Here is an 11557-nt window from a genome sequence, read left to right as displayed (position 1 = left end):
CAGATCACTTTTTAGTTGTACCTACAGTGAGAGTAAATGGAAGATGGGATACAAGGAAAATAGAAGCAGCGAGTAAGAGAGAGGTAAAGGTTTATAAAGAAAAGGCAGAGAAAGTTAGGGTAAGATATAAACAACTATTGGAGGATAGATGGGCTAGTGAGAGTATAAGCAATGGGGTCAAAGATGTATGGGTTGGTTTAAGAAGAATGTTTAGCAGAAGTTTGTGGTTACAGGAAAGTGGGTGAGGGAGGGAAGAAGAGCGATTGGTTTAATGATGTAAAGAGAGTTGTAAGGGAGAAAAAGATAGCATACGAGAGGTTTTTACAAAGTAGAAGAGATGCAAGGAGGGAAGAGTATGTGAGAGAAAAAGAGAGGTTAAGAGAGTGAGATTAATAAGATTAATAAGATTAAAAAGCTTTTCTGAACAAATGGATTTGACAGTTAAAATTAGGAGAGGAGAGTTAATAAATGGAGAGTTAGAGGTATCGGGAAGATAGAGGGAATATTTTGATGAATTGTTAAATGTTGATGAAGATAGGGAAGCTGTGATTTCGTGTATAGGGCAAGGAGGAATAACATCTTGCAGGAGTGAGGAAGAGCCAGTTGTGAGTGTGCGGGAAGTTCGTGAGGCAGTGAGTAGAATGAAAGGGGGTAAGGCAGCTGGGATTGATGGGATAAAGATAAAAATGTTAAAAGCATGTGGAGATATAATTTTGTAATGGTTGGTGTTATTATTTAAACGTATGAAAGAGGGTAAGGTACCAAGGAATTAGCAGAGAGTGCATGGTTCTTTTGTATAAGGGCAAAGGGGACAAAAGAGAGTATACCTGCTAAAGTGTATGGTAGAGCTATTATTGAAAGAATTTAGAGTAAGACTGAGAACAGGATAGCACATGAACAAGGAGGCTTTAGGAAAGGTAGGGGGTGTGTAGACCAGGTGTTTACAGTGAAACATGTAGGTGAACAGTGTTCAGATAAGAACATAAGAAAGTAGGAACATTGCAGCAGGCCTACTGACCCATACAAAGCAGGTCCATGCCACCTTCAGGCTTAGCCCAATGACCCACCTAGTCAGGTTACTTCCACTTAAGGAAGGAGCACAGCACCAGACCTATTAGCACAAGTTAGTCAAGTCCAACTCACACCCACCCACACCCACTCATGTATTTACATAACCTATTTTTAAAACTATGCAATGTTTTAGCCTCTATAACTGTACTCGAGAGTTTGTTCCACTGATCCACAACTCTATTACCAAACCACTGCTTTCCTATATCTTTCATGAAACTGAATTTTTCCAACATGAAACTATTGCTTCATGTTCCGCCTTGGATGAAAATTTTCAGCATGTCATTTGCATCCACTTTATTTATTTATTTTCTGGCATTTATGGATTTGAAAAAGGCATATGGCAGGGTGGATAGAAAGGGGGGCAATGTGGCAGATGTTGCAGGTGTATGGTATAGGAGGTAGGTTACAGAAAGCAGTGAAGAGTTTTTACGAGGATAGTGAGGCTCAGGTTAGAGTATGTAGGAGAGAGGGAGATTATTTCCCAGCAAAAGTAGGCCTTAGACAAGGATGTGTGATGTCACCGTGGTTGTTCAATACATTTATAGATGGGGTTGTAAGAGAAGTGAATGCGAGGGTCTTGGTAAGAGGTGTAGAGTTAAAAGATAAAGAATCAAACACAAAGTGGGAGTTGTCACAGTTGCTCTTTGCTGATGATACTCTGCTTTTGGGAGATTCTGAAGAAAAGTTGCAGAGGTTTGTGGATGAATTTGGTAGGGTATGTAAAAGAAGAAAATTAAAAGTGAATGTGGGAAAGGGCAAGGTGATGAGGATAACAAAAAGATTAGGTGATGAAAGATTGGATATCAGTCTGGAGGGAGAGAGTATGGAGGAGGTGAATGTATTCAAATATTTAGGAGTGGAAATGTCATCAGATGGGTTTATGAAAGATGACGTGAATCATAGAAGTGATGAGGGAAAAAGATGAATGGTGCACTTAGGTGTCTGTGGAGACAAAGAACTTTGTCCGTGGAAGCAAAGAAGGGAATGTATGAGTGTGTAGTGAATATAATGCAGAGAATGTATGTGTGGTGTGGATATAATGCAGAGAATTCGTAGTTTGGAAACTAGGAGGAGGTGTGAGATTACCAAAACTATTATCCAGAGGTCGGAGGAGGAGTTGTTGAGGTGGTTAGGGCATGTAGAGATAATGGAACAAAAAAGAATGACTTCGATAGTGAATAAATCTGTAGTGGAGGGAAGGCGGGGTAGGAGTCGGCCTAGGAAATGTTGGAGGGAGGGGGTATAGAAGGTTTCGTGTGTGAGGGGCTTGAACTTCCAGCAGTCATACGTGAGCGTATTTGATAGGAGCAAATGGAGACAAATGGTTTTCAAGACTTGACGTGCTGTTGGAGTGTGAGCAAAGTAACATTTATGAAGGAATTCAGGAAAACCGACGGACTGGACTTTAGTCCTGGAGATGGGAAGTACAGTGTCTGCACTCTGAAGAAGATGTGTTAATGTTGCAGTTTTATAACTGTAGTGTAAAGCACCCCTCTGGCAAGACAGTGATGGAGGGAATGGTGATGAAAGTTTTCCTTTTTCGGGCCACCCTGCCTTGGTGGGAATCTGCCGATATGTTAATAAAAAATAAATAAAAATATTAGATTCTCTCAAAATTCATTTTGATGACCATTATTTAAAGTGTCACAACACGTATTCATTGGTGGTTGCTCTGTCTCACAAATTTACTGATTTTCTTTAAAAAGGCATTTGAAAATTTTGGAAGTCCCTCACTGGAGACGGACAGAACTCGGTATTGCAGGTAAACTTGACTCATTGATCGAGGGACAGCTAAGTTAGTAGAAAGTTTACACGATCGAAGTTAAAACAGGGATTAGTCTCATGTGCCATTATTCAAGGATCAGTTTTATGTCCAGTGTTGCACAATATTTATTGAAGAGTTTAATGATGAAATTATAAGCTACATAACTTAATTCTTTGATGCACGGCGAGGGTCTGGGTTCGAGTCCCAGCCATCGTAGAAACATTGTGCGTTTCTTTACACCTGTTGTCTATGTTCACCCATCAGTAAATGGGCACCTGGGTATTAGTAGACTGGTGTGGGTCGCATCCTGGGACAAAACTAGCCTAATTTCCCCAAAATGTTCTGTATAACAAAGAGCTTTCTATATAGCAGTATGTCATTGATGTCTGCTAGGCCTGTATACCTTGTACATGTACTTGTAGTAAATAAAGATACTGTTACTACTACTACTACTACTACTAAACTATTACTAAAGTTCTAGTTCGTGGGAATAAATACAACTTTGTACTTATAAAGTGAATAATGAAGAATTTGACCACATGTGAAAATAACGTAGCGCTTATTGGTACAAAAAAATTCTTAAGGCAAGAGAGCAGTGCCTGAATATTTCCCGTAATTATGTCAACAAGTATTAAAAAAACTGCTTGATATACATAATTTGAAAAATTCATTTCGATAGTATACGATACCTACATGTTGATGAATACGAGGCAGTTGTAATTCCTCGCTCTATTCTGTGTATCGCGCTGATAAAACAACTGTTTGGTGAAACATCTCCCTCACTGAAGGTGCTGATGCACTACTCATGTAATATACTTATCAACTTGGTGTTATTGTGTGCTATTAATGATTCTTCTCTAGCACAATATATCTCTAGCACAGCATATCTTGCTACTACTGAGTTTTTTTGCTCCAATTCCCACTACGACCAGGTCTCACAGGCCATTTATTACCTATGTCTGTAATCTGTCCATCACCCTTCATAGAAGGTGTTCAGTACCTCTGAATTGATGAATCTAGTCGACAAACACGAAAATCGAGACACTTTGTGCTTGATCCCGCTAAGAGGTGTAACACTCAAAGACATCATGATCCCACTCTTGGACATGACCTTCTGCTTATAGGTCCCTGCCACCCATTATGATGTCTTGGAGTATTACACCTATCAGCGGGATCAAGCACAAAGTGACTCGATTTTCGTGTTTGTCGACCACATTCATCAAGTCTGAGGTACTGAACACCTATCAAGGGCGATGGACAGATCACCTATTATGAACACAGGTAATAAATGGCCTGTGAGACCTGGTCATAATGGGAATTGGAGCAAATAAACTCAGCAGTAGCCTATAATGTATATTTGCCTCCACCCACTGTATATAGGTATGTACACTATGTACAATATGTACAGACAGAATAATAAGTGTACACCACGATGACAGATGGTAAAACAGAAGCCAGAGAGAGTGCACCGTACTTAACAAGCAGCTAGGCAAGTCTGCAAATGCTTACCGCAAGTGAACCACGCTACTTCAGCTTTGGCATGCTTGCCTGTGATTAGTCAGTGAACCAAGGTACTGATTTAACGACAGGTACCCTATTGATCGTTAAACCCTTAGCATCTGGTTCGCTGGTTGGGAGGCAGTCTATATGGGAGTGTGACATGCGCCGAAAAATTGTACCATACTCTTTGCATGCTACATCACCTCAGTATTATCTCTCCACTTGTTCAGCTCTCTCCAGTACTTATTCTATGTAATGGACTGAAAAAATAAACACTGGCTAAAGAAGTCTCCATCAATAAAGATACTGAGGTGTTACACAGGTTAATTTTTCAATAATATTATAAATGTTTCGTGTTGAGTATTCACTGCAGGTTCAGCCTTCATACTTAACAATGAAAATAAATGTTCTAGAGAATGTGCAGAGAAGTGTGTCGAATTTTCCACTGTAGAGTATAAGAAGTCTACAGATTTTTACAGATTTTTTACGATTTCCTGAGTCGTCACGTGAGGTCACAGACCCTGAGCTGCTTTGGGGATTAGCGTGGACGGTTACAAAGCATGGCTTGCTTCTGCAGTGTTTTAAAAATTGAGGTTGGAGAGTTGAAGGAGGAGGTCTTGCTTCTCCAGGAGGAGATTAGGAGGCTGAAGGTCCACCTCAATGGGTCTGGGAGAGAGTGTGAGGTGGCTGGAGTTGTGGGAAATGAGGCTTCTAGCAGTGAGGTGCAGTCTGTCTCTCGCTGTGAGGAGGCTGTAGTTGGGGAGGTAGCAACGGCTACCAGCAGTGAGGTGCAGTCCAGCACCTGCTACAAGTGGCGAGTGGTTCACAGTAATGGAAGGCGCATCAGAGTAAGGAAAGTTAAGAGTGAAGATCTGAAGGTAGGAAATCGCTTCTCTGTTCTTCAGGATGAATATACTTCAGTGGCCAGTGAAGGTAAGGGTACTACTGCCCCTGCTAATGGAGGTAAGCACATTCTTGTGGTTGGTGACTCTCAGGTAAGATATATTGACCGTGCTTTTTGTAATAGGAATAAGAAGATGAGAGATAGAGTGTGCTTCCCTGGAGCTGGTGTTGGGGACATTGTCAACAGGCTGGATAATATCATGTCAGGTAATGAGAACAAGCCCATTATCTGTCTCAGTGCTGGTGGAAATGATATTGGGAAGGGTAGGAGAGAAGAGCTACTAGATAAGTACAGGTCAGCTATAGATTTCATTAAGTCTAAGGGAGGGATCCCAATCATATGTAGCATCTTGCCTAGAAGGGGAGTAGGAAATGAATGGTTGTCTAGGGCAATTGGTGTAAATTACTGGCTAGACAGATACTGCAAGGAACTTGCAATCCCATTCATTGACAACTGGAACAACTGGGGCTGGGGATGTTGCATTAGTTCGACTGAGGGGGTAATTGATAACTTGTCTGGGACTATAAACTGATAGATTATAGAGGTATGCGTGTCTGTGGGAAATAATCAGGCTGCAGTATTAGGGTTGAAAACAACAGATATAACCAGGATACTTCATGGATATGTTTAAAAGACAATATTCGAAATAAAGTTGCTAGTAAAGGCAAAGCAATTGATCAACAAACAAAAAGAGATAGCAGAGAGCAACGAGGGACTAGCTCCCTAAGGTTTACTATACAAATAGTTGGAGTCTAAGAAATAAGATAGATGAACTAAGATTACTTGCAAATGCAGGTAATATAGATATTATTGCTATAACAGAGACCTGGTTTAACTTGAAAGATAGAGAAATGCCTTCTGAATACAACATGCAGGGTTATAAACTATTCCACACTGATAGGATCAACAGGAAGGGTGGTGGAGTTGCAATGTACATCAGAGATAATTTAAATTATAGTGTTAGACATGATGTTAGATTAGAAACATCGGACACAGAATCTGTTCGGCTATAGTTTCTCGAGGGTCGTGAAAAGTTAATTTTGGGTGTGATCTATAGGCCCCCAAACTTTGATAGAGAGTGCAGTAAGCTGCTATGGGACGAAATTCATAAGGCATCTAGATATGAAAATGTTGTGTTAAAGAAGGATTTTTAACTTTAGACAAATTGATAGGAACAATGTGACAGGAAATCTTGAGTCTAGTGACTTGCTTGACACGGCTCAGGATTGCTTTTTAAAACAGTTTGTTAGAGAACCAACTAGAGGAAACAACCTGCTTGACTTCGTTCTTGCCAACAAAGAATCACTAGTTAATAATCTTGAAGTTAATGATGGGCTTGGGGAAAGCGATAACAAATCACTTAGTTTCAATATATCATGGAATTACCCAGATAACTGCAATCAAATATTTATCCCAGACTCCTATTTGGCCGATTTCATGGCACTGAGAAATTACCTGGTTGGGCTAAATTGGGATGACTTGACTATGGGTGAGGTTGGTGGTGTTGGTTGCCAATGTGACGTTTTTCAGAGTATAGTTCTAACTGTGCAGACAACTTTTGTTCCGAGTAGGGAAATTAGATCTAACAAAAATTATCCCAAATGGATGAACAATAGATTAAAACATCTCATTGGTCAAAAGAGAGGCATATATAGGCGTATCAAAAGAGGGGATGGGCAGTTAAGAAATCAATATATTCAATTAAAGAGAGAAATAAAGAAAGGAATAAGAAAAGCAAAAAGGGATTGTGAGGCTAAGGTTACAAGGGATTCGAAGATTAACCCAAAAGGGTTATTTCAGGAATATAGAGGTAAGATTAGGGAAAATATAGGCCCACTCAAAAGTAACTCAGGTCGGATCACTGACAGTGATAATAATATGTGTGAAATTTTCAATACTTACTTCCTCTCAGTTTTTGCTCAGGAAGATACAAGCGATATTCTAGAAATAATAAATTATGTAGAACAAGACGATAATAAACTATGCACGATTGTGGTAACTAGTGACATGGTCCTCAGACAAATAGAGAAATTAAAACCTAACAAATCCCCAGGTCCTGATGAACTGTTTGCAACTGTGTTAAAGGAATGTAAAGAGGAACTATGCAAACCTTTGGTTAATCTTTTCAACATATCACTACAAACTGGCACAGTGCCAGATAAGTGGAAAATGGCAAATGCAATACCTATTTACAAGGCAGGTGACAGGTCCTTAGCTTCGAACTATAGACCAATAAGTCTTACCTCCAAAGTGGGAAAATTTATGGAATCAATAATTACCGAGGCAATTCGCAGCTATCTTGATAGGCATAAATTGATTAATGAATCTCAACACGGTTTTACAAAGGGGCGTTCCTGTCTTATGAATTTACTAACTTTTTTCACTACGGTGTTTGAGGAGGTAGATCATGGTAATGAATATGATATTGTGTATATGGACTTCAGTAAGGCTTTCGATAGAGTTCCACATCAGAGGCTATTGAGGAAACTTAAGGCACACGGAATAGGAGGAGAAATTTTTTTCCTGGGTAGAGGCATGGCTGACAAATAGGCAGCAGAGTTTGTATAAATGGGGAGAAATCAGAATGGGGGCACGTCACAAGCAGTGTTCCACAGGGGTCAGCGTTGGGCCCCTTGCTCACAATTTACATAAACGACATAGATGAGGGAATAAATTGCGACATAAGCAAATTTGCTGATGACACCAAAATAGACCGTCCAATTTATTCTAATGAGGACATTAGAGCACTCCAGGATGATTTGAATAGACTGATGCATTGGTCGGAGAAGTGGCAGATGCAGTTTAATTTAGACAAATGCAAAATTCTAAATGTTGGAAACGATAATAACCATGCCAAATATAAACTAAATAATGTAGATCTTAATATTAAGGATTGCAAAAAGGATTTAAGACTTCTGGTTAGCAGTAATCTGAAACCAAGACAACAGTGCATAAGCATTCGCAACAAAGCTAACAGAATCCTTGGCTTCATATCTAGAAGTATAAATAATAGAAAACCTCAGGCTGTTCTTCAACTCTATATATCCTTGGTTAGGCCTCATTTCGACTATGCTGCACAGTTTTGATCACCGTATTATAGAATGGATATAAATGCACTGGCAAACGTACAGAGGAGGACGACGAAGTTGATCCCATGTATGAAAAGTCTTCATTATGAGGATAGGCTGAGGGCCCTGAATCCGCACTCTGTAGAAAGGCGTAGAATTAGGGGTTATATGACTGAGGTGTATAAATGGAAAACAGAAGTGAATAAAGGGGGTGTCAATAGCATGTTGTAGATATCTAGCCTAGACAGGACTCGCAGCAATAGTTTTAAGTTGGAAAAATTCAGATTCATGAAGGATATAGGAAAGCACTGGTTTGATAACAGAGTATTGGATGAGAGGAACAAATTCCCGAGTCCCATCAGAGAAGCTAAGACGTTGTGTAGTTTTGAAAATAGGTTAGATAAATACATGAGTAGGTGTGGGTAGGTGTGAGTTGGACCTGATTAGCTGGTGCTACTGGGTCAGATGCCGTACTTCTTCCTTAAGTGGAGGTGACCTGACTGTTTAACGTCCTTATGCAGGAACTTGTGAGCCTTCCCTTTCATAGTGGTACGCATCTCGTAGTGAATGGGAAAGGCAATTTTGAGCGACAGGCTCAGAGAGCTTTGGACCTAATTACACAGTCTTGCAAGGAACTAGGCCTCAAGATCTCGGCCGAGAAATCTCTTGCAATGATGTTCAAGGGACCAAATCCTGTGAATAGATTACGTATTCAGGATATTGAACTTGAGTGGACAGGCTCCTACCTGTACTTGGGAATTTACATTGATAAAAAGCTGACATTTCAGAAACAGGCCGAGTATGTCAAGTCCCGTGCTCTACTCAGACTCAACGCCATGAGAGCAATGACGAGGCACCGTTGACTATGGTGCACCGGCGTTAGCTCATCTCTTCCTGCAGAACAGGCAAAGGGTGGAGGTCGTACAAAACCAGGCGATAAGAACTATGCTTGGGGCCCCCATCTGGACCAACACAGTATGTCTCAGATCTGAGGCCCAGCTTCCTTCCTTGGCTGACAGAGTAAGATACATAAACGCCTGCAAAGTAGCCACGATTCTGCACAGGCAGCAAGGTACCCCGCTAAGGAGACGGATATTGACAACCATGACACAAGATCCCACACTCTTCACGGACTACTCCTAGATTCGTTCGTTTTGTGCTGCTGGGCGGAAGCTGCTGCCTATACAACTACTCCTTGAGAAGAGTTGTGACCTTCCTGTTGCTGGGTACCATCCACCACCTCCCTGGCGCCCAGATCCAGCCGATGTTTGCATCATGCAACTACCCATCTCTAAGCATCTCTGCAGCCAAGACACCTTCAGCAATCATGCTGAGACAAGCATGGCACTGGCAGAGGGAGGCACATGTGCAGTGTATTTCACAGATGGTTCTGTCGACCCTGATAGGAAGAGAGCAGCAGCTGGACTGTACCACAATGGTCACACACAAGGCTGACGACTCCCTGACCACTGCACGATCCTTCAAGCTGAGCTGGTGGCGATTCAGCAGGCATTGTCACATGCCCTACGACATCGACTCCGACCTGTCATACATGTTGATTCCACCTCTCTAATCAATGCTCTCTCCCATCCTCAACCACAGGACAATGTTCACCTCATCACATCGATCCTGAGCATAATGGCAGCCTTAGAAGTTCAGGGTAACAGATCAACATTGAACTGGATCCCCAGCCATGCTGGCATTCGGGGAAATAAGGTGGCAGATGATGCAGCTAAGGCAGCAACAGACTATCCACACGTTGGGATTACTGTCCCAATCAGCCTACGACAGACCAAACTGGTGGCTGCCAGAGCCATGAAACTTATGGGGGAGGTCTTAGGTGATACCCTCATCTCAACAGTGGTACCGAGCAGCGACTCAGGGAGAGCCCCCTCTATATGATAGAAGCTGGTCCAGTGCGCAGTGTACTGCCATCCATCGGCTTCGTTTGGGCTTTCCCACAGCCAAGATGATGGTAGACAAGGCTGAGGAGGAGATGTGCCAGTACTGTCAGCACGTTGTCCAGCGCCCCCTAGCACACTATCTTCTGGAGTGCGAAGTTACTGAGACACTCCGCAGGCAACTAGCACTGATATCCCCTCCCGAAGAGGACCCAGAGATGACTGCGGCCACACTAGTGTACCATGGAGTCAACGAAACAGACAAGCTGTTGCCCGTGATAACGACATATCCTCCTCCTCGCCAGTGTCCACAGTTAGGAGTACATATGGTGTTGTCGCTTGTGAGACGCACCAGTTGAACTGACCAGAAGAGTGCTTGAGCAGCATACGTCGCATCATTGTAGAAACCTTTCTCCCTCGGGAGCCAGAGACGGGTCATCGCAAGATTGAGACCCGTGCCAGGACTACGATCTTGGCGAACATTATACAAACATACTGGGTGGGCCATTGGTCTAAGCCGGGGGTTGACATGGACCTGCCCCGCATGAGGCAGAAGGCCTGCTACAGTGTTTCTTCTTTCTTATGTTCTTATGTAACACGAAGTGTGTCCAGCAACCACAACGACCGTAGCACGGAGTGTGTCCAACAACCACTACGACCGTAGCACGGAGTGTATCCAACAACCACTACGACCGTAGCACGGAGTGTATCCAACAACCACTACGACCGTAGCACGGAGTGTGTCCAACACAGACATGATCTTGGATACCTTATGAAGCGCAGTCACGACAGGTTTGTCATTACACAAGATTTACGTAAATAAAAGTGAATATAGACCATAATAATTGGCGCCAGTAACAGAATCCATCAAAAGTCTAGCAGTTACATTGCATATAAATTGTTGATCAAGAAGATGCTGCTCATTTTATAAGACCGCTGTTACTTGATGCTGACTGTTACTTGATGCTGACTGCTACTTGATGCTGACTGTTACTTTATGCTGACTGTTACTTGATGCTGACTGTTACTTGATGCTGACTGTTAGTTGATGCTGACTGTTACTTGATGCTGACTGTTACTTGATGCTGACTCTTACTTGATGCTGACTGTTACTTGATGCTGACTGTTACTTGATGCTGACTGTTACTTGATGCTGACTGTTACTTGATGCTGACTGCTACTTGATGCTGACTGTTACTTGATGCTGACTGTTACTTGATGCTGACTGTTACTTAATGCTGACTGTTACTTGATGCTGACTGTTACTTGATTCTGACTGTTACTTGATGCTGACTGTTACTTGATGCTGACTGTTACTTGATGCTGACTGTTACTTGATGCTGACTGT

Source organism: Cherax quadricarinatus, chromosome 30, assembly GCF_038502225.1.
Source record: "Cherax quadricarinatus isolate ZL_2023a chromosome 30, ASM3850222v1, whole genome shotgun sequence".
Lineage (NCBI taxonomy): Eukaryota > Metazoa > Arthropoda > Malacostraca > Decapoda > Parastacidae > Cherax > Cherax quadricarinatus.
Note: the sequence above shows the minus strand (reverse complement) of the source record.